The 23777-nt window shown below is 35.2% G+C and overlaps 1 long non-coding RNA gene across 6 annotated transcripts in view; it reads left to right on the forward strand.

Moving 5' to 3' along the window:
- The first annotated feature begins 1513 nt into the window (after positions 1-1513).
- Positions 1514-23777, forward strand: part of LOC115063337 — a 68198-nt gene continuing 45934 nt past the window's right edge. For 4 of the 6 annotated variants that reach the window (XR_003843191.1, XR_003843189.1, XR_003843193.1 and 1 more), the window contains exons 1-7: positions 1514-1635; positions 1929-1969; positions 5368-5476; positions 8190-8242; positions 13761-13911; positions 18235-18293; positions 19137-19237. This is a non-coding gene — a long non-coding RNA (uncharacterized LOC115063337). The remainder of the gene's footprint in view (positions 1636-1928; positions 1970-5367; positions 5477-8189; positions 8243-13760; positions 13912-18234; positions 18294-19136; positions 19238-23777) is intronic. The other 2 variants (XR_003843194.1, XR_003843192.1) reach the window with 2 other exon arrangements.

Here is a 23777-nt window from a genome sequence, read left to right on the forward strand (position 1 = left end):
CCAGCATCTGCTGTTACCTGAATTTTTAATCTTAGCCATTCTGACTGGTATGAGATGGAATCTCAGGCTTGTTTTGATTTGCAATTCCCTGATGACTAAAGATGTTGAACATTTTTCAGGCGTTTGGAAGTCATTCAATATTCCTCAGTTGAGAATTCTTTGTTTAGCTCTGTACCCCATTTTTAATGGGGTTATTTGAATTTCTGGAGTCCAGGTCCTGAGCTCTTTGTATATATTGTATATTAGTCCTCTTTCAAATTTAGGATTGGTAAAAATCTTTTCTTAATCTGTTGGTGGCCTTTTTGTCTTGTTGACAGTGTCTTTTGCCTTACAGAAGCTTTGCAATTTTATGAGGTCCCATTTGTCAATTCTTGATTTTACAGCACAAGCCATTGGTGTTCTACTGAGAAACTTTTTCCCTGTGCCCATATCTTCAAGGCTTTTCCCCACTTTCTCCTCTATCAATTTCAGTGTCTCTGGTTTTATTTTTGAGGTCTTTGATCCTCTTAGACTTGAGCTATGTACAAGGAGACAAGAATGGTCAATTCTCTTTCTTGTGCCAGCACCATTTGTTGAAAATGCTGTCTTTTTTTACACTGGATGGTTTTAGCCCCCTTGTCAAAAATCAAGTGACCATAGGGTGTGTGGATTCATTTCTGGATCTTCAATTCTATTCCATTGATCTACATCTCTCTCGCTGTACCAGTATCATGCATTTTTTTTTTTCGCAATTGCTCTGTAGTACAGCTTAAGGTCAGGCATGGTGATTCCACCAGAGGTTTTATTGTTGAGAATGGTTTTTGCTGTCCTTTTTTTATGGTTTTTTATTATTCCAGATGAATTTGCAAATTGCCCTTTCTAACTCTGTGAACAATTGGGTTGGAATTTTGATGGGGATTGCATTGAATCTGTAGATTGCTTTTGGCAGGATGGCCATTTTGATTATGTTANTCCTGCCAATCCATGAGCACGGGAGATCTTTCCATCTTCTGAGATCTTCTTCAATTTCTTTCTTTAGGGATTTGAAGTTGTTATATTTTCTTATATAAAAATATATTGTTTTCTAGTGATCAGACTATGAATTCAAACCTATAAAATATGATGTCCTCAAAGGAGACATGATCTTCTGATTTTCTAGGAAAGCTCATTGATCTCTATCTGGATTCCTAAGCAGAGAAAAAAGTGATGATTGCAAGGTGAAATACTTGAGGTTTTAAAATCTGGTATTCCTATTAATTATCTTTCACATTTAAATTACAGAGGCGGAGGCAGCGCCTGCGACAAAGGCAACAGCAGCAACAGGAACAACAGGATCAGCAGCAGAACCAGCAGCAAGAGCAGCAGCAGAACCACCAGCAGCAGCAGCAGCAACAGCAGCAGCAGCAGCAGCAGCAGCAGCAGCAGCAAGAGCAGCAGCTGCAGCAGCAGTGCCAGCAGTGCCAGCAGTGCCAGCAACTGCAGCAACAGCAGCAGCAGCAGCATAGGAGGAGAAATAACAGGAGGAGCAGAAGGAGCAGGAAGAGCAAGAAAAGCAGGAGGAACAGGAAAACCAGGAACACCAGGAGGAGGAGGAGAAGAAATAATGAGTGATTGTGTCTACATTTACAGGAAGAGTTTGATGTGGTAGAAATGTTGGTAAATATAATACTCAAAAATGAAATCCTAATAAAATATTTGAAAGATGTCAGAAAGCATTCAAAGTCGTGCCAACACCATATACAATTTATATAATATATTAAATTGCTAATGAACCTTCTCAGATAAACTGCTCTTTTGAAAATTATTTCAAAAATTTGCTTCTCCACTTAGAAGTATGTCTCTTAGAGACATAAATTCTATGTTAAGAATGTTTTGAACTATAGTTTCATAAGGCTTAACATGTTGATCTGTTTTTTTTTTATTTTTTATTTTCTATTTATTTTTCATAGCTTCTTTGGAGAAATTTGTACTCAAAGAATTACTCATGTAGGTAAGACTCCTTTTTTTTTAAAACATTTGCAGTAGGTTTGCATGACCTATACCTAGCATGGTATTTTATTCTCATTTGTATGCTTTGAAAATTCGTTATTTTGTTGTTTTAGATGTCTACATTTAGTAACAGTGTTCGATTAGTGTTAAATCTAGTAATTAATTATCATAATTATAATAGTTATTGCATTGTGTTTAAGTATTCTCTGGAAGTAAATAGCATGAAAGAGAGAGAGAGAGAGAGAGAGAGAGAGAGAGAGAGAGAGAGAGAGAGAGAGAATGAATAAAATCTGAAGCAGCATAGAAAAACTGAGGAAAAATCGAGGTTCTAAGTGTAGCACATCTCCTGTGAGATGTATGAAATCTAACCAATCCTATGTTCAGGATTTCCTCCCCATGCCCTAACTCTCTTAAGTAAACATTGTCAAATAACACTGAGCTTTTTATTTGACCTATACTATCCTTTTTAGTGTATAATGCATATTTCAAATTTATTTAATTATGCTAACTAGAATATGTTTTTCAATCACTACTTCTGTGTCTCCATATATATCCAGTTATTGTTTTACTTAAGGCAATTAAAATTAGCTTATGTTTAGTAATTTCAAATTTTTCTAAATTTAGCATCATTTTTATGGTAACCATTTTGAATTAATTATTTTATTGTCTGAGTGGGAAAACCATTTTATACTTGTTATTTACATCAATATATACAATATATTGTATACATTGTATAGATATATATGTGTAAATGTATTTACATATATGTAATCTTCTTTGGAGAAATGTGTACTCAAAATTTACTCATGTATTTATGAGATATGTTTATATTTTATATAACTAAGGTACTACTTTCTTCATATATGTATATACACATATATATTATATATATACATATATACTATATATATACATATATACTCTTATCTATACAGAGTTCATCATTGTATAAGATCTGTTCCTGTTGTCTTAAATTTTTTAGTAATATTTATATTTTAAATTATATAAGAGTTCAAAACTTTGGAATTGACTTATTTCATAGTATGCATGTATTTGAGCATAAAGAGTAGAGTTTGGGACCTTTGAATATTCATATGTATAAATAAGCAAAAAAGGATATGACATAGTCTATCTGTAATCTCATCTTGGGCTACCTACTCTCTTACTATTACTGATCTCTGATTATAATGATCTAAGTTTAATGAAAGACTCTTTCTCAAAAGATATGGAGGAAATTGAATGGAAAGTTATGTAATCTTGACCTATTTCTTCTACATACCTGTGTTTACACCTTACATCTATACACAGATGAACAAGTACTTTCAGTTATATTTTCACCCACAAGATATGTACTTAGATTTTTTTTTTTTTTTAGGAAAAGTACTACTATGTTCACTAAGACATAACACTCATATATGTAGTTTGTGCTGTCTTCAATCTCACAGAGATCCGCACAATTTTAACCCTTTTTTTTCTAGGATTTAAAAGACACAGAACTTGGCTTAATTGCAGGTTTTTGAGGAGCAAATTTTATTCCATTGAATCATATATCTAAACATGTAAGAATAGAGACTATCATAGTTATAACTATTTCAAATAAAGAACGTGTATATCAAGATCTAAATTAAATTGTGATTTCAGGTTGTTTTTTTTCAAAATTGAATATCCTGTATTTTCTTATGAATTTTAACTTGTTTGGCCATAGAACAAAGTGTAAATTACCTGTGCTTTGGAGGAGTATAGTCATAACATCTAGATAGTTACAATACTTAGATTCTAATAAATTAATCAGAACAGTTAAAGTGGTATTTTTAGAATTTTAAAAATGTGTTTGAGGTCATTATTAAATTATTCAATTTTTTCTGTTAAAATTTTCTTCTGCATCAAGAGACATTATAATGAAAGCATTTAAACTGAATGATTAATATTATACCTAGTATAGTCTCATTCATGGCAACCTACTTTAAAAACTCAAGTAAAATGCAAATTCAACATAGTGCTGTCAGCACTGAAGACTTGTTTTATAGGACTGAATTTTAAGCAAGTTTCTGGTATATGAATGAGGTTAGCACGAGAAAATAAATTGGTTTCCTATTTTAGTAACAGAGGTACTTACAAGAGCCAGATCAGCTTTACACTTCTAACTCCATGTAAAAGCATATGTNCAAATGCATAAGGAGTCTATGTCCAGGCCCTGCATGGTCCCTGATTAGTAGCCCAGGCTCTGAGTCCACAGGTGCCATGTTTGTTAACTCTATAGTTCTTCTCCTGTTGTCCTTTATACCACTGTATTGCTCACTTCTATTTCCCACTCTTCCACAAGACTCCCTGCATGCTGTAGCTATTGTTTGACTGTGGGTTTATGTGACAGTATCCATCAGCAGAGAGTTGAAGCCTCTCCTAAAACAATTATGTTAGTTTCCTGTCTCCCAGCNTAGCAGAGTATCAGTAACAATGTCAAGATATCCCTTTCACATGACACTGGTCTCAAGTTGGGGATGTTATCAGATGGCTCTTCCCTCATTCTCTGCTCCATCTTCATCCANNCACATTGTGTAGNCACGGCAAATTTTGTGTTGAATTTGTTTTTGTTTGTTTGTTTTAGGTGAATTGTTGCAACTCTCTTCTCTAGAATTCTTGCCTTGCTATAGGAGGTGGCCAATTTGGTCTTTTTATGCCTCTCTGATAGGATGTTCAGCTAAAGTCACCCTCCTATACTCCCTGTATCCTCTCCTTTTCTATGCCTCCAGCTAGTCACCAGAGGCTCATCCACCTATTTCTATTGTCATTCCCAGTCCTCTCCTGACTCCCCTTATCCCAAACATTCTCACCATCGATAGTCCCCTAATCACCTCCTAATCAATGCTGTTCTGTCTCTCTATCCACCTCTTAAGACTAGTTATGGTGAGGTTTGTGGATCCTGCCTTTGGACTTCCATATTGTCCAGTTTTGTTGGGTCTATGGATTGTACCATGTTTCTCCTGCATTTTACTGCTAAAGACTACTCATAAATGTGTACATACCATATGGCTCTCAGTTACCCCACTCACACATTTATCCTCAGTTTCTATACATGTCCCTTTAAAATTCATGATATCTTTGTTTTTAATAGATGAATATTATTCCATTGTGTAGATGTACCATATTTTCTTTATCCATTCTTCTGTTGAGGAACAACTAGGTTATATCCAGTTTCTTGCTGCTATGAACAAAGGTGGTATGTATGTATATGACAAGTATTCCTGTGTTATATTGTGGCATCTTTTCGCTATATGCTCAGGAGGGGTATAGCTGGGTCTTTGGTAGAAATAGTCCTAATTTCCTGAGGGACTTTAAACTTGAATATGTTAGATTTACCATAGTGATGGTTTTAATGCATATTATATATGTCTGATACAGAATTTCACTGTGCTGTCATCTGAGACATCAAGTTCATTACTGAACCCATGCTTCCTCTCAGCTTCATGAGAAGATCACTACAGATGCAGATCACCACACTTAGCTATTGGTATTGTAACAACTGTTCATTACTGAATTTCACTTTTGTTTACTTGTGTACAATTTAATCACAATTTTATATTTTCTAATATACTACAGGTTTGCATAAATCACATGTAGATCAAACCTTATTTTATTATTAGCCATGTTTTTTAAATAGCAAAAGATATTTTAACACTGAAATATACTTTGTAATATTTTATTTGTTATTATTTAAATCAGTACTTTTAATCCAATATTCAATTATATTTTACCACTCCCCCAAGTTCTTCAGAGCCTCTCCCATTTTCACCCTAATTTAAGCTCTTTGGCAAAAAGATACAAAAATCCAAATGAAAACAATCCCTACAAAATCAGAAAATAAAACCACATTCAAAACAAACACAGAAAAATACAACAAACAATAAGAAACAAAACAAAAAGGAAAAAAATCACCAAACTGTAATCATTGAGAAGTATCCTGAAAAAGTCAACAGTCTGTGTAGTCCAATTATTTGTTGCTGAGCTACTGTTGAACCTGAGGTCTGTCTTACTTGATGTACCTTGTTTCACTCTTTATGGAAAATTAATTTAATATATCTGAGTGGTTATTTGTGAGAGTTCTGTTGTTAACCTTTACTCTAGTGACCATATTTTCACTTACATTATCTATCTATCTATCTATCTATCTATCTATCTATCTATCTATCTATCTATCTATCTTGTTTACTTATCCATCCATCTATTCATTCATGTTTTAAGATATAAGAACATTATAATAAAATAAAACAAAAACTATCTATAGTATGAATATACTAATCAATACTGGCATGGAGGTACTCCCTGCCACAATGTAACTGTATTTTAATAATGTTAATTGGGTACACAAAACTTAATTTCAGAAAGGGATAAGCAATTAGCTTCTGGGAACATGCCCCAGTGAATTCTGATTGGTAAATAAAGATCACAGAAGCTAAGAGTTTGGAAGGAGAAAAAGCAACAGGATTTAATGTTCCCATGTTTGGAAACATGATAAAGAGGAAGGACAGAGAGATGCAGTGCCTGAGGAGTGTGCAGGGGAGAAAAGCAGAGCCACCAAGTAAAGAAGCCTGGAGAACATGGCCAGGAGTACTGTTCAATAAAATTTAAATCAAGACCAAACAAAACAGAAGAAATAGATTAGTAAGTAGGATTAGTAAGTAGTAACCCAGAGCTATATGTGGGAGGTAGATGCTAACACAAAGGCAGTTGTGCAGCTATTGTGCTTCTAAAGTAATATTAAATATAAAGGCTGTGTGTTTAACATTGAGGAACATAAAGCATTGGAGCAGGTAGTCACCAATGAGAGACTAATTTAAAAAATTAATACTACAATTCTGATAATGACATCGAAGCAAGGAAAATTCACACAAAGTCCTGAATCCAAGGCAAAACACAATAATCAGAAACCGACTTAATTGTACACTCAAACATCCCATAAATCCCTTATTTTGAAGTTATAGTATATGTGGGAAGGATCTAGCACATTATGAAAATTCCTGGAATGTAGAAGTTTAAGGACTATATTGGCACTTTTCTTGACATATTCATTTTAATAAAATTTCCAGCACTGTCATCAACAATGGGAACTTGCTGTTAGTTTGGAAAGAGGACCCTAAAGTTTTGTCAACAATTTGAGTTGTTGGGAAATATCTTTTCTATTTATAACAGCCCTTTTTGCCCATAACTCAATTAAATATAAACCAATTCCACTACTGGGAGCTGTATGGGTTGACAAGTGATGACTAGTAGAGACACATTGTTTGATGATTTCTTTTAGATACTTAGACACACATACACGCACACACACACACACACACAAACATACACACAAATGTAGACAAAGACAAACAAGCACACACAAAAACACACACAATCATACATACATACATACAATTATATATATGCATATATATGTATATATATGTAATATATATATATATATACATAATTATAACATTTTTATTGCATTATGTTTCCCTACTACCTCACCAGTACTCCTCAAGTGCCAAGTTATTGTTTTCTTTTCCTACTCTATTTCTTCTCAAAATCCTGCCTCCTCACGCTAGATGTTTCTCCCTGTTTTGTTTTCCACATGCTCCTCTCTTTGGCCATTCCCCACTAGATTCCACCCTTATTCTCAATCAGTTACTATTTTCTAGTCTCTAACCTCTGTCAGAGTATGCTTTATGAAACTTGTATATTGCATGATATTTATAGAAAAACAAATGTCTCCTCTTTACCTAAAAACTGACCTGATAACAGCATCTGGGACAATTTCCAATGGAAGTGGCAACAATGTGGTAACAATGTATAAAAAGGCAGATATAAAGAGGTATTTATTATCTGTATATGTTAGTATTCTATTTAGGTGTATGTAATTTCATTTTTGTAACTCTTATTAGAATTATTTTTCAAATCATGAATGTGGCTAGGTATTTTCAAATATTTTGATATCCTTCTATTGAAATGATAATGTAGTCCTTTGTCATTATTTTTATTAATGCAGTACTTTACTTGAGTACTTTATACATGTTAAGCTGTTTACATATTTACATTTACAATATGATAGTATAAAAACCTTTATACCTGATTCATAGTTTGGACTGTATTTCTTAGTATATTACTTAATTTTTATTATTATTTGATATTTTCCACACAATATGTTCTAACTAATGTCTTTCGATTTTTCCAACTACTCCCAGATATTCCTGTCTCCCTGCTAATAAAATTTTATCCATCCTTGGTTGTGTAGAAGGTAATTATCTCTGTGTCTTTCTCACCATCCCAACAATAAAAAAAACCCAACAACAAAAATTATCAAATTAATCACCCAGCAACACAAAAAGGTACAAAAATAAATGAACCAAATACCCACAAAAGACAAATGAAACAAAATTTATCTGATTTTAGTGTTATGGTCTTTGGGGCCTGCTCTGGAATGTGTTTGATATAACCAGTAGCATTCCATTGGAAAAAAATGAGTTTTGCCCTTCTACACAGCAGGTATCAAATACAAACAGTGTCTTGGTTAAGGATGGTACTTTTTGTCTACTTTCACTTCTTAGTACTAGTATTTTTGTTTGTTTTGAATCTCTCCTGGTCCTATGTTTGCTACTATAATCTCTGGACTTCCTATATCCATTGCAGGGACAAAGATTGATGAATATATCCAAGTGAGGTCATACTAGCCCAAAGATTTTGTATATAGATGGTTTCCTATACTTATACTCACAGATGCCTTATATAAACGATTGTAATTATAAAGTGAGATAGTATATGAAGTTAGATGGAATATTGGTACTAGTGTTGTGGGATTAGATATTGAAGGATAGGGAACTTGATATATTTTTTTTCAAGCAAAAACTATTCAAATAATGGTACTGCATCTACTATATCATCAAGATAGATTGTAACTAATAGGTAATACTGTAAGTTTTCATAAGGATGCACACATGAGTACAACAGGAAAATAAATACAGAAAGAATTTTTGAGGATGTTTACAACACATAAACAACACACATGCACACAATTATATATATATATATATATATATATATATATATATATATATATATATATACATATTTCCTTTCTAACTATTTCTTTATCATTAAAACACTCAGGGATATTCTGATTTAAATGTCTATATTTCCTGCAAAGGGTATCGAACTACCATTTCTTTTTAGTGTCCAAGATGCTTTATGGAGGGCATTTTAATAGAGATAAATGTGTTATATACTGGTATAATTCATTATTACAATCATAGAACTTGTGGAAACTAGCATGATCATATCATGAGTAATCAAAGGCAGGTAAATTGTAGATAGAAATTAATGCATTCCTAAAGATAGTATACACTCATTTTCAGATTTCAGATTCCAGATACATGATCAAGAATCAGGCACTAATGACAGTTTTTAATCCCCTGCCAATTGAAGAGTGAGCTCATAATAAATAGCAGTTCTTCCAGTCTTCCACTTTCTATATTCTCAGGGGAAGGGGGCAATAGATGAATAAGTAGTTCAGATCTGGATCACCAATCTTTTGCTTTCTCTTACTGTTCGAGAGTTCTGTACTGACTGGTTTACTGACTGTGTGACTGAAACCATTAATTCCGCTTAATACAGTGCAGGTGTGTGTGTGTGTGTGTGTGTGTGTGTGTGTGTGTGTGTGTGTGTTTTGTAGAATACTGCATCATTTTCAGTGTACATGGTTCAATTTCAGAATAAATTTCTGAGAAAGCAAGGATTTTCTCCTTGTCATCTTCCCTAAGGGAGACATTTTTGTGAGGAATTGCTATAGCTCTAAGTCCCTTGAGGCACACCAGTGGCCAGGCCTTGTCTATCATGAACCCCAACCAACAGGTTGCATACTCAGAACACTCTAACTGCAGTAACAGCTGTATCCAGCTGGTTGTCCTACTGAGTAAAAAGAACAAGCTCTGAACTTGAAAAACTGAAAATTCCAGAAATCTCTGCCTCTAAAGAGCTTAAAATGAAAGAAATCTATTCTAGTCACTTCTTGCTTCCTGTAGACTGAGCACAGGAAGGCAACCTCCTGAAATTTCCTTATCAATAAATCTGAGTACTTTAAACAAGAGGTTTCAGAGGAGAAGAATTTAGCAGGAAGTAGTTAAATTCTGTTAATCACCTCCATTCCCTACCCTTATTCTTTATTAATAATATATAAAAAAGATAAATTGTTAACTGTGTGCGACATACAAGTGTCTCTGTCCTTAATGACCTCCAATCACCAAGATCCACCCACAGACTGCTCTACCCACTTTAACTCTTCAATGGAAAAATCCTAAACTTTGAAACATTCTGAAAATCTCCAGAAATATCTGCCCACCCCCCAAAAGTTATACAATCCATTTTTCTGCTCAGCTCTCTGCTGTTTTTAGCCTGAAAAGGGGCAGCCATCCTGCTGGGTCTTTTCCTTCTCTATATATCTCCTGTGTGTGTTTTGATATTTGCTGTAACTTTCTGGTTATTTTTGGCTCTCAAATGCCAGGATACATTCACCCTTAGAGCTGTAATATTTTCAAAGGTAGGGAGAGTTCTTACCTGGACTACTGACATTATCACCTCTTTGGGTTATAGAATTTTCATACATTATGATCATGTTGTTGCATGAGGTCATCTTAAAACAAAGAAAATAATATTGGCAGCCCTATTTGTAATTTTTCAAGTGCCAACAAGCATCTCAGAGATTCAGGTTTTTTCGATCTGTTTTCTACAGTCATGTCAAATTGTCCTTGTACTTTGTCAAATATTATTTTCATAATTTTTCTCTTCTTGTGTTTCCATTTTTTTCTATGTGGTCAGACAAGTAATAAGAGTATTAAATAATCTACTGTCCCTCTGTTTTATAGAATTAGTATTTCAAACTTCAAGGGAAAGAAATTTACCCACCAGACTTACTTATTCTTTGAAAATTAATCTTCAGTGAGAGAGCACTATCACTTCATTCTCATTCTGTTCATGCTAATTATTTCTATATCATTTACTTTTATGTGGTTATAACGCTTTGTCTGAATTGCTGATGGAAATTACAAAACATTCTCAATCCTATGTATAACATATTATTTAGTGTTCTCCATTACCATCTCTAATTTTATTCTTTCCAATTTACCTTCTTATGGAAAATCTGATAAGGAAAGAATTTAACATAGAAACTAATCTTCAGCTGATGTACAGCACAGAGAACTCTACAGACACAAGCAGCAGTGCAAGTAATACATTAGTAATACATTTCAAAGTAAGGTGTTTGCATGGCTCAAAGAATGTCTCACTGATATCAAAGCTGGTGTTAGTAAATGTATGTTTCTGTAAATATATAGAAGGAAGAGAGAGAAAGGAAGAAAGAGGAAAATAAGGAAGTGAACAGCATATGATTTACTATGTTATGTCTCCTTTTTCATTTTTTGTACAGCCTTAAAAAGGCTCTCTTTGTAATAGTGTTACAGAAGGAAAGCAAAAATTCAGAATACTTAACACAGTTGTATCTGAAAGGGAAGTATTGAATTTATTGCATATTTTGAAATTTCCATTATTTAACAATTATGTATATTATTATAATATGTGAATGTTAAGTAAGAATGATCCCTAAGTTATTATTTCATATTTGGTATCATTTTTTCCTATTTTATGCAAGCATGAATTTGATGATTGAATCAAATATTACATATATACACCAAAAACCCTCAACAACGAAAACCTCACCACACCCTTACCTAATTATTTTTGTGAGATATTAAAAGGGCTAACAACAGGGAGTTGCCAAAGAAACATTAATATTTCTATTCTTTTTAAATTTTTATTTTTTATTTATGTTTCAAATGTTCTGCCTTCACAGTCTCCCATTCCAGAGCCCTTCTCAGTTTGGCTCTGGGAGGGTGCTCCCCCATGTCCCCTACCACACATCACATACCGAATATCTCCCTTCTGTGGGGCGTCCAGTCTCTCTAGGATTAGAATTTTTTTCCACAGAGGCAAGAGAAGACAGTTGTCTGCCCCATTATATGTGCTGGGGGCCAGTGACAAGCTCATGTGTGCTCTTTGGTTGGAGGCTTATTCTCTGGGAGATCTAAGGGTCTTGTTTAGTTGATACAGTTCTTCTTCTTGTGTGTTTGCAAACAACTTCCTTTCCTTTGACCCTTACCCTAGCTCTTCCATAGGGTTCCTCAACCTCAGTCCAGTAGTTTGCTGTGAGTATATGTATCAGTCTCAGTCAGCTGCTGGCCAAGTCTCTCATAGGACAGCCATGCTAGGCTTCTGTCTATAAGTACAGCATGTCATCACTAATAGTGTCAGGGTTTGTGAGCAGGCACCAAAATCTAACCTTTGTTTATTTTTAAAAAATTATTATTTTCTTTATTTACATTTCAAATGTTATCCCCTTTCCTAGATTTCCCTCAAAAAATCCCCTACCCCCTCCCTCCTCCCCACACCACACTCCACAACCACCTCACTCATGCTTCCTGGCCCTGGTATTCCCCTATACTGGGACATAGGGCCTTCAGAGGACCAAGGACCTCTCCTATCATTGATGACCTACTAGGCCATCCTCTGCTACATATGCAGCTAGAGACAGAAATCTGACCATGTGATTTCTTTGATTTTTGGTTTGGTCCAAGGGAGCTCTGGGGGTACTGGTTAGTTCTTATTGTTGTTCCTCCTATGGGGCTGCAAACCCCTTCAGCTCCTTGGGTAATTTCTCTAGCTCCTTATCTTAGCTCTCTTCTGTGATTTTATGTGGAAAGAAATAAAGAGTTTGAACCATAGAATACTATAGAGCCTTACGTCTCAAAGATTACCACAAGATCAGCACACGCCTTTAATCCTAGCACTTGGGAGGCAGAGGAAGGTGCATTTCTGAGTTCGAGGCCAGCCTGGTCTACAGAGTGAGTTCCAGGACAGCCAGAGCTATACAGAGAAAACTTGTCTCAAAAAACAAAGTAGTAGTAGTAGTAGTAGTAGTAGTAGTAGTAGTAGTAGTAGTAGTAGTAATAATAATAATAATAATAATAATAATAATAATAAAATAAAAAGGTTACCACAAAACTCAAGCAAAGAGTTAGTCATTATACCATGCTTCTTCTTTTTGTTCTTCTATCTCCTATATCAGTAGGAAATTGGATTTTCCCAGAAACAATAGAAAGAGAATATGTTAGATGCCTGTAGAAACAAAACATTGTGGATATATCTATTAAGTTATTTATGTAGCTATCAACCTACCTTTCTTTCTTTCTTTCTTTCTTTCTTTCTTTCTTTCTTTCTTTCTTTCTTTCTTTCTTTCTTTCTTTCTTCCTTACTTCCTTTCTTCCTTCCTTCCATCATTTCTATCTTCTATCTATCTATCTATCTATCTATCTATCTATCTATCTATCTATCTATCTATCTATCTATCTACCAAACTATCTACCTATCTACCTACCTACCTTTGTAAGCCAATTGATTCCAACTAGTTCTGGTAATAATTACTTAAGTATATAGTCATTGACTGGTATATTGGCATCTTACACAAGTGTTGTAGACCCCTAGAAATATCTATCTCTGTCCAAAAGACATCTCCTGGGGTTGGGGATTTAACTTAGTGGTAGACTGCTTACCTATCAATCACAAGGCCCTGGATTAGTTCCTCAGCTCTGGAAAAAAAAAGACAAAATAGCAAAAGACATCTCCTGCCAATATTCTCCAAGCATATAACAGAAATTCCATTTACCTAGCTCTATGTTTAAAAAATTTGTATTTCTCTTCATTATGTGTAGGTTCTATGCTGCCAACTAGCTCCAAGATAGGATAGGGCTATGGAAAGACAGATCTAACAGGTGACATGGCAATACATTGCTCTGGACAGCCGCTTGAACTTTCTTGGAACCACTGAGGACATTTTGTCTGTGTCTTCACTCAGAAAAAGAGGTAATATTTCCAAAGGGCCACAGTGTTTATTTACATTTCCTTCTTTAGCAATTATATCATTTCTTATTTACATTTTGAAGAATGTGTAAGACATAATTATGCAAGTAGAATGAAAAAAATTAAAAATATTATATTATAAGGTTTGATTATCCCAACTCTTGTGCCAACTTATACAAAGTTTAGTTAATCTGGGTGCAGAGACCTTGCTCTTCTCCCCATCAGAGACTTGCAGTTACAGATACTAGACAATGTGAAGTCTGGAGATATTTGTCTTTTACATTTGATTATAACAAGCAAAGCCGAAACTGTATAAGCTGATTTTTATCCTATTTCAAAACATGTTATTAATTATTTACTTTACTATTTCTTACAAATGTCTCTTTAACATACTTTTATATTGATACCATCATGACAAAATCTAGAATCTACAAAGTTATTGTACTTATTGTCTAATATTCTTCAGTAAAATACAACTGGAATTCTAGTGCTTAAATGAGGTTCTTTGATTCTTGGCTTCGTAACCTCTTTTGGATATGGTTTATTGTAAAAACTTACTGAGAATGACGTTATCAGTAAAGAAAAAGCAAGGAATGGTCACAATTTTGTTTGTGGGTGTTCTACATGTGCACAGATTGGGCCTTTGTCCAAGCATCTCGGATCAAGGTAAATACATTCTATTGATGATTTTAGTAACTAAGAGTATTTCTTTAAATCCAGGTAATTTTTTCTATTCATTATTTATGGCCCCTGACAGATCCAGAATACCAAGGTTTTAGTATTAACAGAGGCCAGAGCAAATTGTGAAGAACAAAAACAGGTTTATAAATAATTTTATTCAAAACAGCATGAACCAGACAACTCTCTCAAAGCTGGAACTTTGACATGAATTCTCGTTAGACCAGGCAATGTGTCATGTAGACTCACTAGCACTTCTGTCAATGGCTCTGCATATCGTATACAGGATTATCTGTGAATTCACAATAATGGGAAAGCCAATATAAAAAGACAATTCTTCCTACTGCTCCTCTCCATTTTCCTGGTCTTATATCCATCTTGTATTCCCATTCCTCCTTTCATTCTCCTGCTTTTCAACAGAGTGATGTAGCTATTTCATCAGGGACAGAGTGAAGGAAATTGGCAGAAACATAAGTGAAAGGTAAAACTCACTGAACTAGATGATTCTTATTCCTAAAAGACATTTCTATGTCCAATCATGATAGGACCCTGATACACATCTCTAAATAGGAACCAAAAGAAAAAGTGAAACCCTGGGAATTTTTTATGTTATTTAGCAGAATGATAGACTAGAGTCACTCTGTCCCTAACTCATAAGGAAAAGCATGTTAGTTGGCCTTGGTCTAAGGCCCAGTCTTATTTTTTTTCTATAGAAATGGCTCAAGCTTAGTCTAGATGATCAGAATTCACATTATCACTGTTGATGGGTGTTCCCATTGAGGATTTTAGAATATCTCTACTCACATTAAAATACCTGTTTGACAATAAGCCAAAAAGTTATGACTGTACTGAATTGTCAAAGGCCCCTTGTAAGCTGACAGGACAGAGCTTACTGTTCCTAGTGTATTTGGAAAACCTAGTCAGTAATAATTTCGTGCAAAAATAAAGGGAATACAAAAATTCTCTGACCATGGAGGTGTGTTTTCAATCTTTCATTCCTGTTAGATGATTTTTCCTCAATAATCCAGAGAGAAATTATCGACCTTGAATTGAAGCTCTTGGATAAAATTTCCTTGGGATGGGTCACATAGGATAGACTCCACTAGACACACCCAGGAAAGGCATATGTGGAAGTTTATCTTTTGCTTAATTTTTTCTTATCACATATTCAGATTTTAGATCAATAAGTTGTGAATAGCTAAATGAAGACATATGTGTTTAAGCTGTTTGTGTAAAGGAAAATGTTCACATTTCTCCATATCTTCAGCTTGCAGTAGTCTTGACGTTTTCTGATGGAATAACAATAAACAATATCTAGTTAAAATCAGTTAAAGAATGGTGCTGCCTGGCAATCAAAAGAGGTGATTTGAGTGAGTTATGAGGCGCCATTTTGTTTTGGTACAAAACAAAATTTTAGAAGAATGACTGCTTTTAATGAATATATTTGTACAAAATCATGGGGCTTCAGGAAGCTATTACTTTTTGTGCCCAAAGTATCCTCAGGAAGAGAGGCATGGACCTTCTTCATCAAAGATTTAACACAACACGGATGATAGACATTCAGAATCCTGTGCCTTTAAATTCCTAGGGTCCAAATATGGGATAAAATGTATAAATTCTAAAGGATCCATATGGAACAGGAGCTGTGTTTGTCTGGCTGTACTCTTTGGCAGTTGACTGTTATAACCTCATAGAATCTAATCTAAACATGTGCCCTTTCTCCTTTTCAGTCTCCTTTCTTCCTGGTTGTATATGCAAAGAACCTTCCTACTGTATTAAAGACACTAGGAAGAAAATGTTATTATATAACTAAGCATGTGATTCATTGAAGAAAGTTTGCTTAAATATCTGAAGCCTTGTGTCTTCAATACAGAACTAAAATATAGTATTAGTGGAAAGTATTTTTACTTCAAGTAAAGGAGACAACAGTAGCCTTAACTTTGTGACTATGGCACCAAGACTGCTAAATCATGGAAACATTTATAGTAGTCCCAAGTTATGTCCTACACAAGCCATGCCAATTGCAAACAAAATAAAAAATTAATCAGCCTACATGGTTGGGAGATTGGAAGTTGTATATCTCAGTTTTTCTTATACATATTTTTTTTACAACTCCTTCTTTCTACTCTATTGTTTGTAAAGTCTAAATGTCATTGAAAATACTTTCTTTAGGCTAGCTGCTTGGTTTTCTTCCTTGATTTGTAGTTATTCTGACATCAACAATTTAGGCATTCCACTAACAAATATATATATATATATATATATATATATATATATATATATATATATATATACATATGCATATATATGTATATATATGGTGAATTATTGACATATTATGTATTTGCTTGCTTACATTTTATGAATTTGATAAAAATAAATAAACTGGAATACTTACTCTCATAATCACCACACTCTCCCTTCACCCTTCCTTTTCCGTTTCACCAAGTCTCTGTCATCCATAGCCACTCCTCTTCCATTTCATTTCAGGAAAAATATCAAGCCTAAATTTCACCTTGGAGAACAAGTTAGAAATGATATAAGGGCACTATCCCTCATGTTAATTCTGCACTAGGTAATACAATAGGAAAAAGAAAAAAATACACAAAGTAGGTGGAGCTAGGGGAACTCAATATAAAAGAAGGAAGAAGGCAGGTTGGTGGTTTTACACACCTTTAATCCCAGCACTTGAGAGGCAGAGACAGGCGGATTTCTGAGTTCGAGGCCTCGAAGCCAGCCTGGTCTACAAAGTGAGTTACAGGGCAGCCAGGACTACACAGAGTAAATTTGTCTAAAAAAAAAAAAAAACTGAGAAAAAAATAATAATAAAAATAAAATTTAAAAAGTAAGAAAAGAAGGAATAAAATTTGTAGAATCAAGTATGAACAAGGATTCTATGAGAAAACAGCCCATAGAATCTACTTTTAAGGCAAATAGTGGCTCTCAGTATCAGAAGAGAGTATAGCAGATGCTGTATGTGTCTGATTTAGGTCCACTGCATGAACATTATCTGTATTTACCTTTGTGTTCTTGTGGAACTTGGAACTGCAGAAATGGGTCAATGGATCCAAGTCTGTAGACATCAAAGAATTTTTTTTTTCAAATGAAGGTCCCTATATAGGTAAATGAGATTAGAAATTATTTAATGTTACTGGAATCAGATCAAGAAATCATTTTCAGAGTTTCCATACAAACAAATAAGAAAGTGCTTCAATGATAAGAACAAACTTTCAATCCAGTGTGGTCAAACTAATAAGAAGCAGTAAAACAATGAAGCTCTGTATTCAGATGGCTGCACACTTAGTATTAATCCTTTACAAATTCAGCATCCCTATGTTTGAGAGTATGGAGTACATGCAGTTTCACTTTTATACTATTTCTCACACTACACTTCTACCCTTAACAATTTACACTAGTGTACAACTCTTCTGGTCTATATACTCAGGATTTTATAAAGGTAAGGAAGCATTGATATTTTGACGGTAACAGTGGTATTGCAAATGTCTACATGCCACATCATGGATCACTTTGCCATGATAAAGAATAGAACTATTATAGCTCTCAAAAACATTTAGATACTTCTTTCCACTATGAATTATATCTTTCAGTGTTGAAGTTTCACACTTTCACTCATTGTTTTCTATGCAGATTCTACTTGTTCTAATCTTGTACACTCAGAGTCTTGGTTATGCAGTAAAATATAATAGGTAAGTTGGATACTGATATATATTTTAGTTTTCAAAGTGGACAAGCATGATCATATAGCAGAAGTACAAATGCATGGCAAACATGTCATTTTGTAACTTGATGAGATATTTGAAAGAAGTATTGAGCTGCATATATCTAGTTTCTGTCATTGGCTCTATAATGTATGCTGAGAAAAAGGTGTTAACCTCTAAGAAGTATCAATTATTTCCCAGAAATAATTCAATTTTCTTCATCTAACAGGAAAATTATTAACACCAATTTCAAAACTGAGTCATATGTGTAAACTTGACTGTGAGCTGTTACTGGCAATACTAATTTTTCCTCTAATTTCTCCAAATTGCTCTGAATATACCTGAATATACTCTGAATAACTGAGTATTCAGCCATACCTGTCCTGCTCTTACTGTCAACTCCTCTTTGAATTTTATACCTCAAAGATCACAACTCCAAGGGGTATAACATCCTTATAATATTGTAGTGTGTGTGTGTGTGTGTGTGTGTGTGTGTGTGTGTGTGTGTGTGAAATCCATCATTTCTGTTTGGAAAAGACTTTTGTTATGCAGCATTTATGAAGAAGCTATTACACCCAAATAAGTTCCCAATCACCTATGATTTGCAAAAGTCACCAGGAGGCCCATTTTTTCTAGAAGCAAATATTGATAGACAACTTATATTGATTTGCTCTTGGTATATAATGGTGGAATTCTAGTCATCATTTACAATACTCAACCCTGGAAAATAAATATTAGAACATTTGGCTGATGGGAAGGTACGAGAAATCTGAAAATGATTTTGAGGAAAAAGACATCTCCTTCTCTGTGTAATGATAATTCTGTTTCTAGGCAAGAAGGCCGACCTGAGAGACACTGCTGGAATAAATTTGGAGTTGAGTGAGAAAAAGATGGTAGGCTTACATCTTTGGCATTTACCACTAACGTATTTGGTAAGTTGGATAAAAAGAATAGAAATTTAACTGCTGGGTCTTTTTAGTTTCTGTTGTTTGTTTTGTTTGTTTAAATTATAAGTGGACCTAGAAAAAAACATGAGATTTGCTTTATATCCTTACTTGACATAGAGAAATGGGAATCAGGACAGTATTTTGTAGATAAAAGTTGCCATTATGATGATGTTTCATAGGAAATTTACTATAAGAATACTGAACTTCTTAATAGCTAGAAGTAAATGATCTTTGACTAAGAAACAAAAACATCTATAAAAGACTAATTTTTTGATTATGGGAAGTGACACACAAATGATCTGATGAACAATAGTGATGTGAATAGCATAACCTAGGGAACCAGTATAAAATCTATGTCTCTTGTGTTTTCTCAGAATAGACTAAGATTTAAGCTGGGTGTACTGGCACACACCTTTAATACCAGCACTCAAGAGGCAGAGGCAGGAGGATTTCTGAATTGGAGGTCAGCCTGGTTTACAGAGTGAGTTCTAGGACAGCCAAGGCTACACAGAGAAACCCTGTCTCACAAAACAAACATATAAACAAAAAACCAACAAACAATAGACTAAGATGTAATGTCTTTGCTGAGCCTATTCATAGAAGAGTATATTTATACACTTGAAAATTCATTAGTAGATCTAAGACCATCTTGCCATATGTATCTGTATAGTGAATGTGCCATATGGTGAACATAAGTAAAATGTAAGCAGAGGAAAATATCCATCTTGAACACTGGAAGTCAACTGTGAAAAGATTTGTTTTGAATCTGAGTTCCTAAAGATCAAATGTTTAACATCAAACTATGAAGTCATGATGCAGTTGAACAATTTTTTTCTGTCATTAGCTTTTTTCAAAAATTGCTTCTTCCCTAGGTTTTCCTCCCATATTAAATGGAACCAGCATCCTTCCTTATGTTCCAGCCAGAGCCATACTAAGCATTTCTTCATCCTTCACTGACTCCCTTACCTCCCACCCCTGCCGAAATATTCAATCAGCAAATCTTTTTGGCCTTGCCTCCTCTCTCTAAAATTTTCTATTTTAAATCACCCCCATCTCTTCTCTGAGCACACATAATTTATTTTCTAGCAGGCTTACTTTCTAACTTACTTTTGCTTGCCTCAAACCTTTATTTCAGATGACAAAGAAAATAATCATTTTATTTTTTATTAAATATTTTCTTTATTTACATTTCAAATGCTATCCCGAAAGTTTCCTATACCCTCCCCACACCCTGCACCCCTACCCACCCACTCCCAATTCTTGGCTCTGGGGTTCTCCTGTACTGAGGCATATAAAGTTTGCAAGACCTAGGGGCCTCTCTTCCCAATGATGGCTGAATAGGCCATCTTCTGCTACATATGCAGCTAGAGACACGAGCTCTGGGGGTACTGGTTAGTTCATATTGTTGTTCCACCTACAGGGTTGCAGACTTCTTCAGCTCCTTGGGTACTTTCTCTAGCTCCTCCATTGGGGGCCCTGTGTTCCCCCAATAGATGACTGTGAGCATCCACTTCTGTATTTGCCATGCACTGGCATAGCCTCACATGAGATAGCTATATCAATATCTTGCTGGCATATGCAATAGTGTCTGGGTTTGGTAGCTGATTATGGGATGGATCCCCGGGTGGGGCAGTCTCTTGATGGTCTATCCTTTCAACTCAGCTCTAAACCTTTTTCTCTGTAACTCCTTCCATGGGTATTTTGATCCCTATTCTAAGGAGCAATGAAGTATCCATACGTTGGTTTTCCTTCTTCTTGATTTTTCTTGTGTTTTGGAGATTATACCTAGGGTATTCTAGGTTTCTGGGTTAATATCCTCTTATCAGTGAGTGCATGTCAAGTGACTTCTTTTGTGATTGGGTTACCTAACTAAAGATATCTTCCATCCATCTTCTCAAGAATTTCATAAATTGATTGTTTTTAATAGCAGAGTATTACTCCCTTGTGTAAAAGTACCACAGTGGCTTAGCTGTTAAAGGGTAGGCTCACAACCAAAAATATAAGAAAATAATCATTTTAAATGTTAAAAACTCACCAAATGATTTCTCCACTTAAACTGCTCAATGGCTTCTCAGTATGAACTATTTTGAAACCTGGAACTCTGACTAAGATCAAAAACATACTAGAGTCAAGTGTTACACATGCTCTAGTGAAGTGGCACCTACTATGAATGCAACCATGAACCTTGGTATGATTGTTTGGTATAGTACAGGGACAGATATTGGCTAGTCTCCTCGAGGTTCCTGTAGGAGCAGTCTCAGACTGTAAAAATCTGGGAAGAGAAATCTGTTGTTGCTAGGTTTATGTACACTGGTCACTTACACTTGGATCATAAGGAAATCTTGTTCATCCCTCTTGAACCTGGTCCATATGTGGAGAACTTTGCAAATTTAACATGGGCCCAAGGCTGTGGTCTTTGTTTTGTGTATGTGTGTGTTTGTGTGTGTGTGTGTGTGTGTGTGTGTGTGTGTGTGTGTGTGTGCACGTTTACACTAAACAAACCCTCAGGAGTCATGCAGGGTTTCTCTCCTCCAGATCGGCATTGCAATGTTTTCTTTTGTTTGTTTGTTTTTTAATTTTATTAGATTCAAATGCTATCACCTTTCCTGGTTTCCCCTCTGAAAAACACCCTCCCCCTATTCCTTCTCCCTTCCCCCTGCTCAACAACTTACCCACTCTCACTTCCTGGCCCTAGCATTCCCCCACACTGAGGCATAGAGTTTACATAGGACAAGGGGCCTCTCATTCCACTGATGTCCAACTAGGCAATCATCTGCTGCATATGCAGCTGGAGCCATGAGCCCCACCATGTGTGCTCTTTGGTTGGTGGTTTAGTCCCTGGACTTACTGAATAGATCAGATTGTTGTTCCTCCTATGGAACTGTAAACTCCTTCAACAGCTTTGGTCATTTCTCTAGCTCCTTCATTGGGGATCCTGTGCTCAGGCCAATGGAAGGCGTTGAGCATCCACTTCTGTATTTGTCAGGCACTGGAGAATATAAAGACTGATAAGGCATCCATAATGAACATTTATATATGTTAACACAATATATGTGCATCATATGGACAGTAACCCACATATAGGAAATAGGTGGATCTCTAGCAAGGAGAGGCATAATGTTATCCCTACTATCCAAAATGCAAAATTTCCAAGAAACACTCATATAGACTATGTACAGGTACTACATATAAATATTTGAAAGGACATTCCATACAGTAGGATAATGACTTCTCACTTCTTGATAATGAAAAATGTATAGACTAGTCTAGAAGTAGTGTATGAGGAAGGTGATTAAGAAGCAAATGTTATATGCAGACCAAGCAAGCAACAGGAGCTACATTCATCACATTAATTACTGATGGTATAATGAGAGAGAGCTTTGCAGGAAAGCTCTAGGAAATGCAAGGGTAATGACTCAGAGAGAATGACTGAAGGTTTATTTTATTTTATTGGATTTTTTATTAGATATTTTCTTTATTTACATTTCAAATGCTATCCCAAAAGTTCTCTGTACCCTTCCCCTGCCCTGCTCCCCTACACACATACTCCCATTTCTTGGCCCTGGCATTCCCCTGTACTGGGGCATATAAAGTTTGGAAGACCTAAGGCCTATCTTCCCGATGATGGCCAACTAGGCCATCTTCTACAGCCCTGAGATTCCACCTCATACCAGTCAGAATGGCTAAGATCAAAAATTCAGGTGACAGCCGATTCTGGCAAGGATGTGGAGAAAGAGGAACACTCCTCCATTGCTGGTGGGATTGCAAGCTTGTACAACCACTCTGGAAGTCAGTCTGGTGGTTCATCAGAAAATTTGACATAGAACTACCGGAAGATCCAGCAATACCTCTCCTGGGCATATACCCGGAAAAATGCTCCAAGTGGTAAAAAGGATGCATGCTCCACTATGTTCATAGCATCCTTATTTATAATAGCCAGAAGCTGGAAAGAACCCAGATGTCCCTCAACAGAGGAACGGATACAAAAAATGAGGTACATTTACACAATTGAGTACTACTAAGCTATTAAAAACAATGAATTTATGAAATTCTTGGGCAAATGGATATATCTGGGGGATATCATGCTGAGTGAGGTAACCCAATCACAAAAGAACTCACGTGATATGCACTCACTGATAAGTGGATATCAGCTCAGAAACTTAGGATACCCAAGATAAAATCTGCAAAACATAAGAAAATTTAAGAAGGAAGACCAAAGTGAGGATACTTCATTCCTCCTTAGAAAAGGGAATAAAACACTTATGAATGAAGGTTTAACATACCTAATTAAATAAGTGCCAAATGCTAAGTCTTTGTTTTTCTCAGAAAAAGAACTTCCTCACTACTGGAAATAATTTTTCTTGAGACCTGAGAGCTTCTATGGTTGTAATGCATATAGGCAAGCATTCAGCCAGGCTAGCATTCTGTACCTCAGCAGCACTGTATGGGGGAAAAGAAGACAGATAGAGCCCCACTTTCCCCCATGCAAATCAATACAGGATAGGGATGTTGTCCACAGATATCA

This window comes from Mus pahari, unplaced genomic scaffold (genome assembly GCF_900095145.1).
Source record: "Mus pahari unplaced genomic scaffold, PAHARI_EIJ_v1.1 scaffold_3877_1, whole genome shotgun sequence".
NCBI classification, from domain to species: domain Eukaryota; kingdom Metazoa; phylum Chordata; class Mammalia; order Rodentia; family Muridae; genus Mus; species Mus pahari.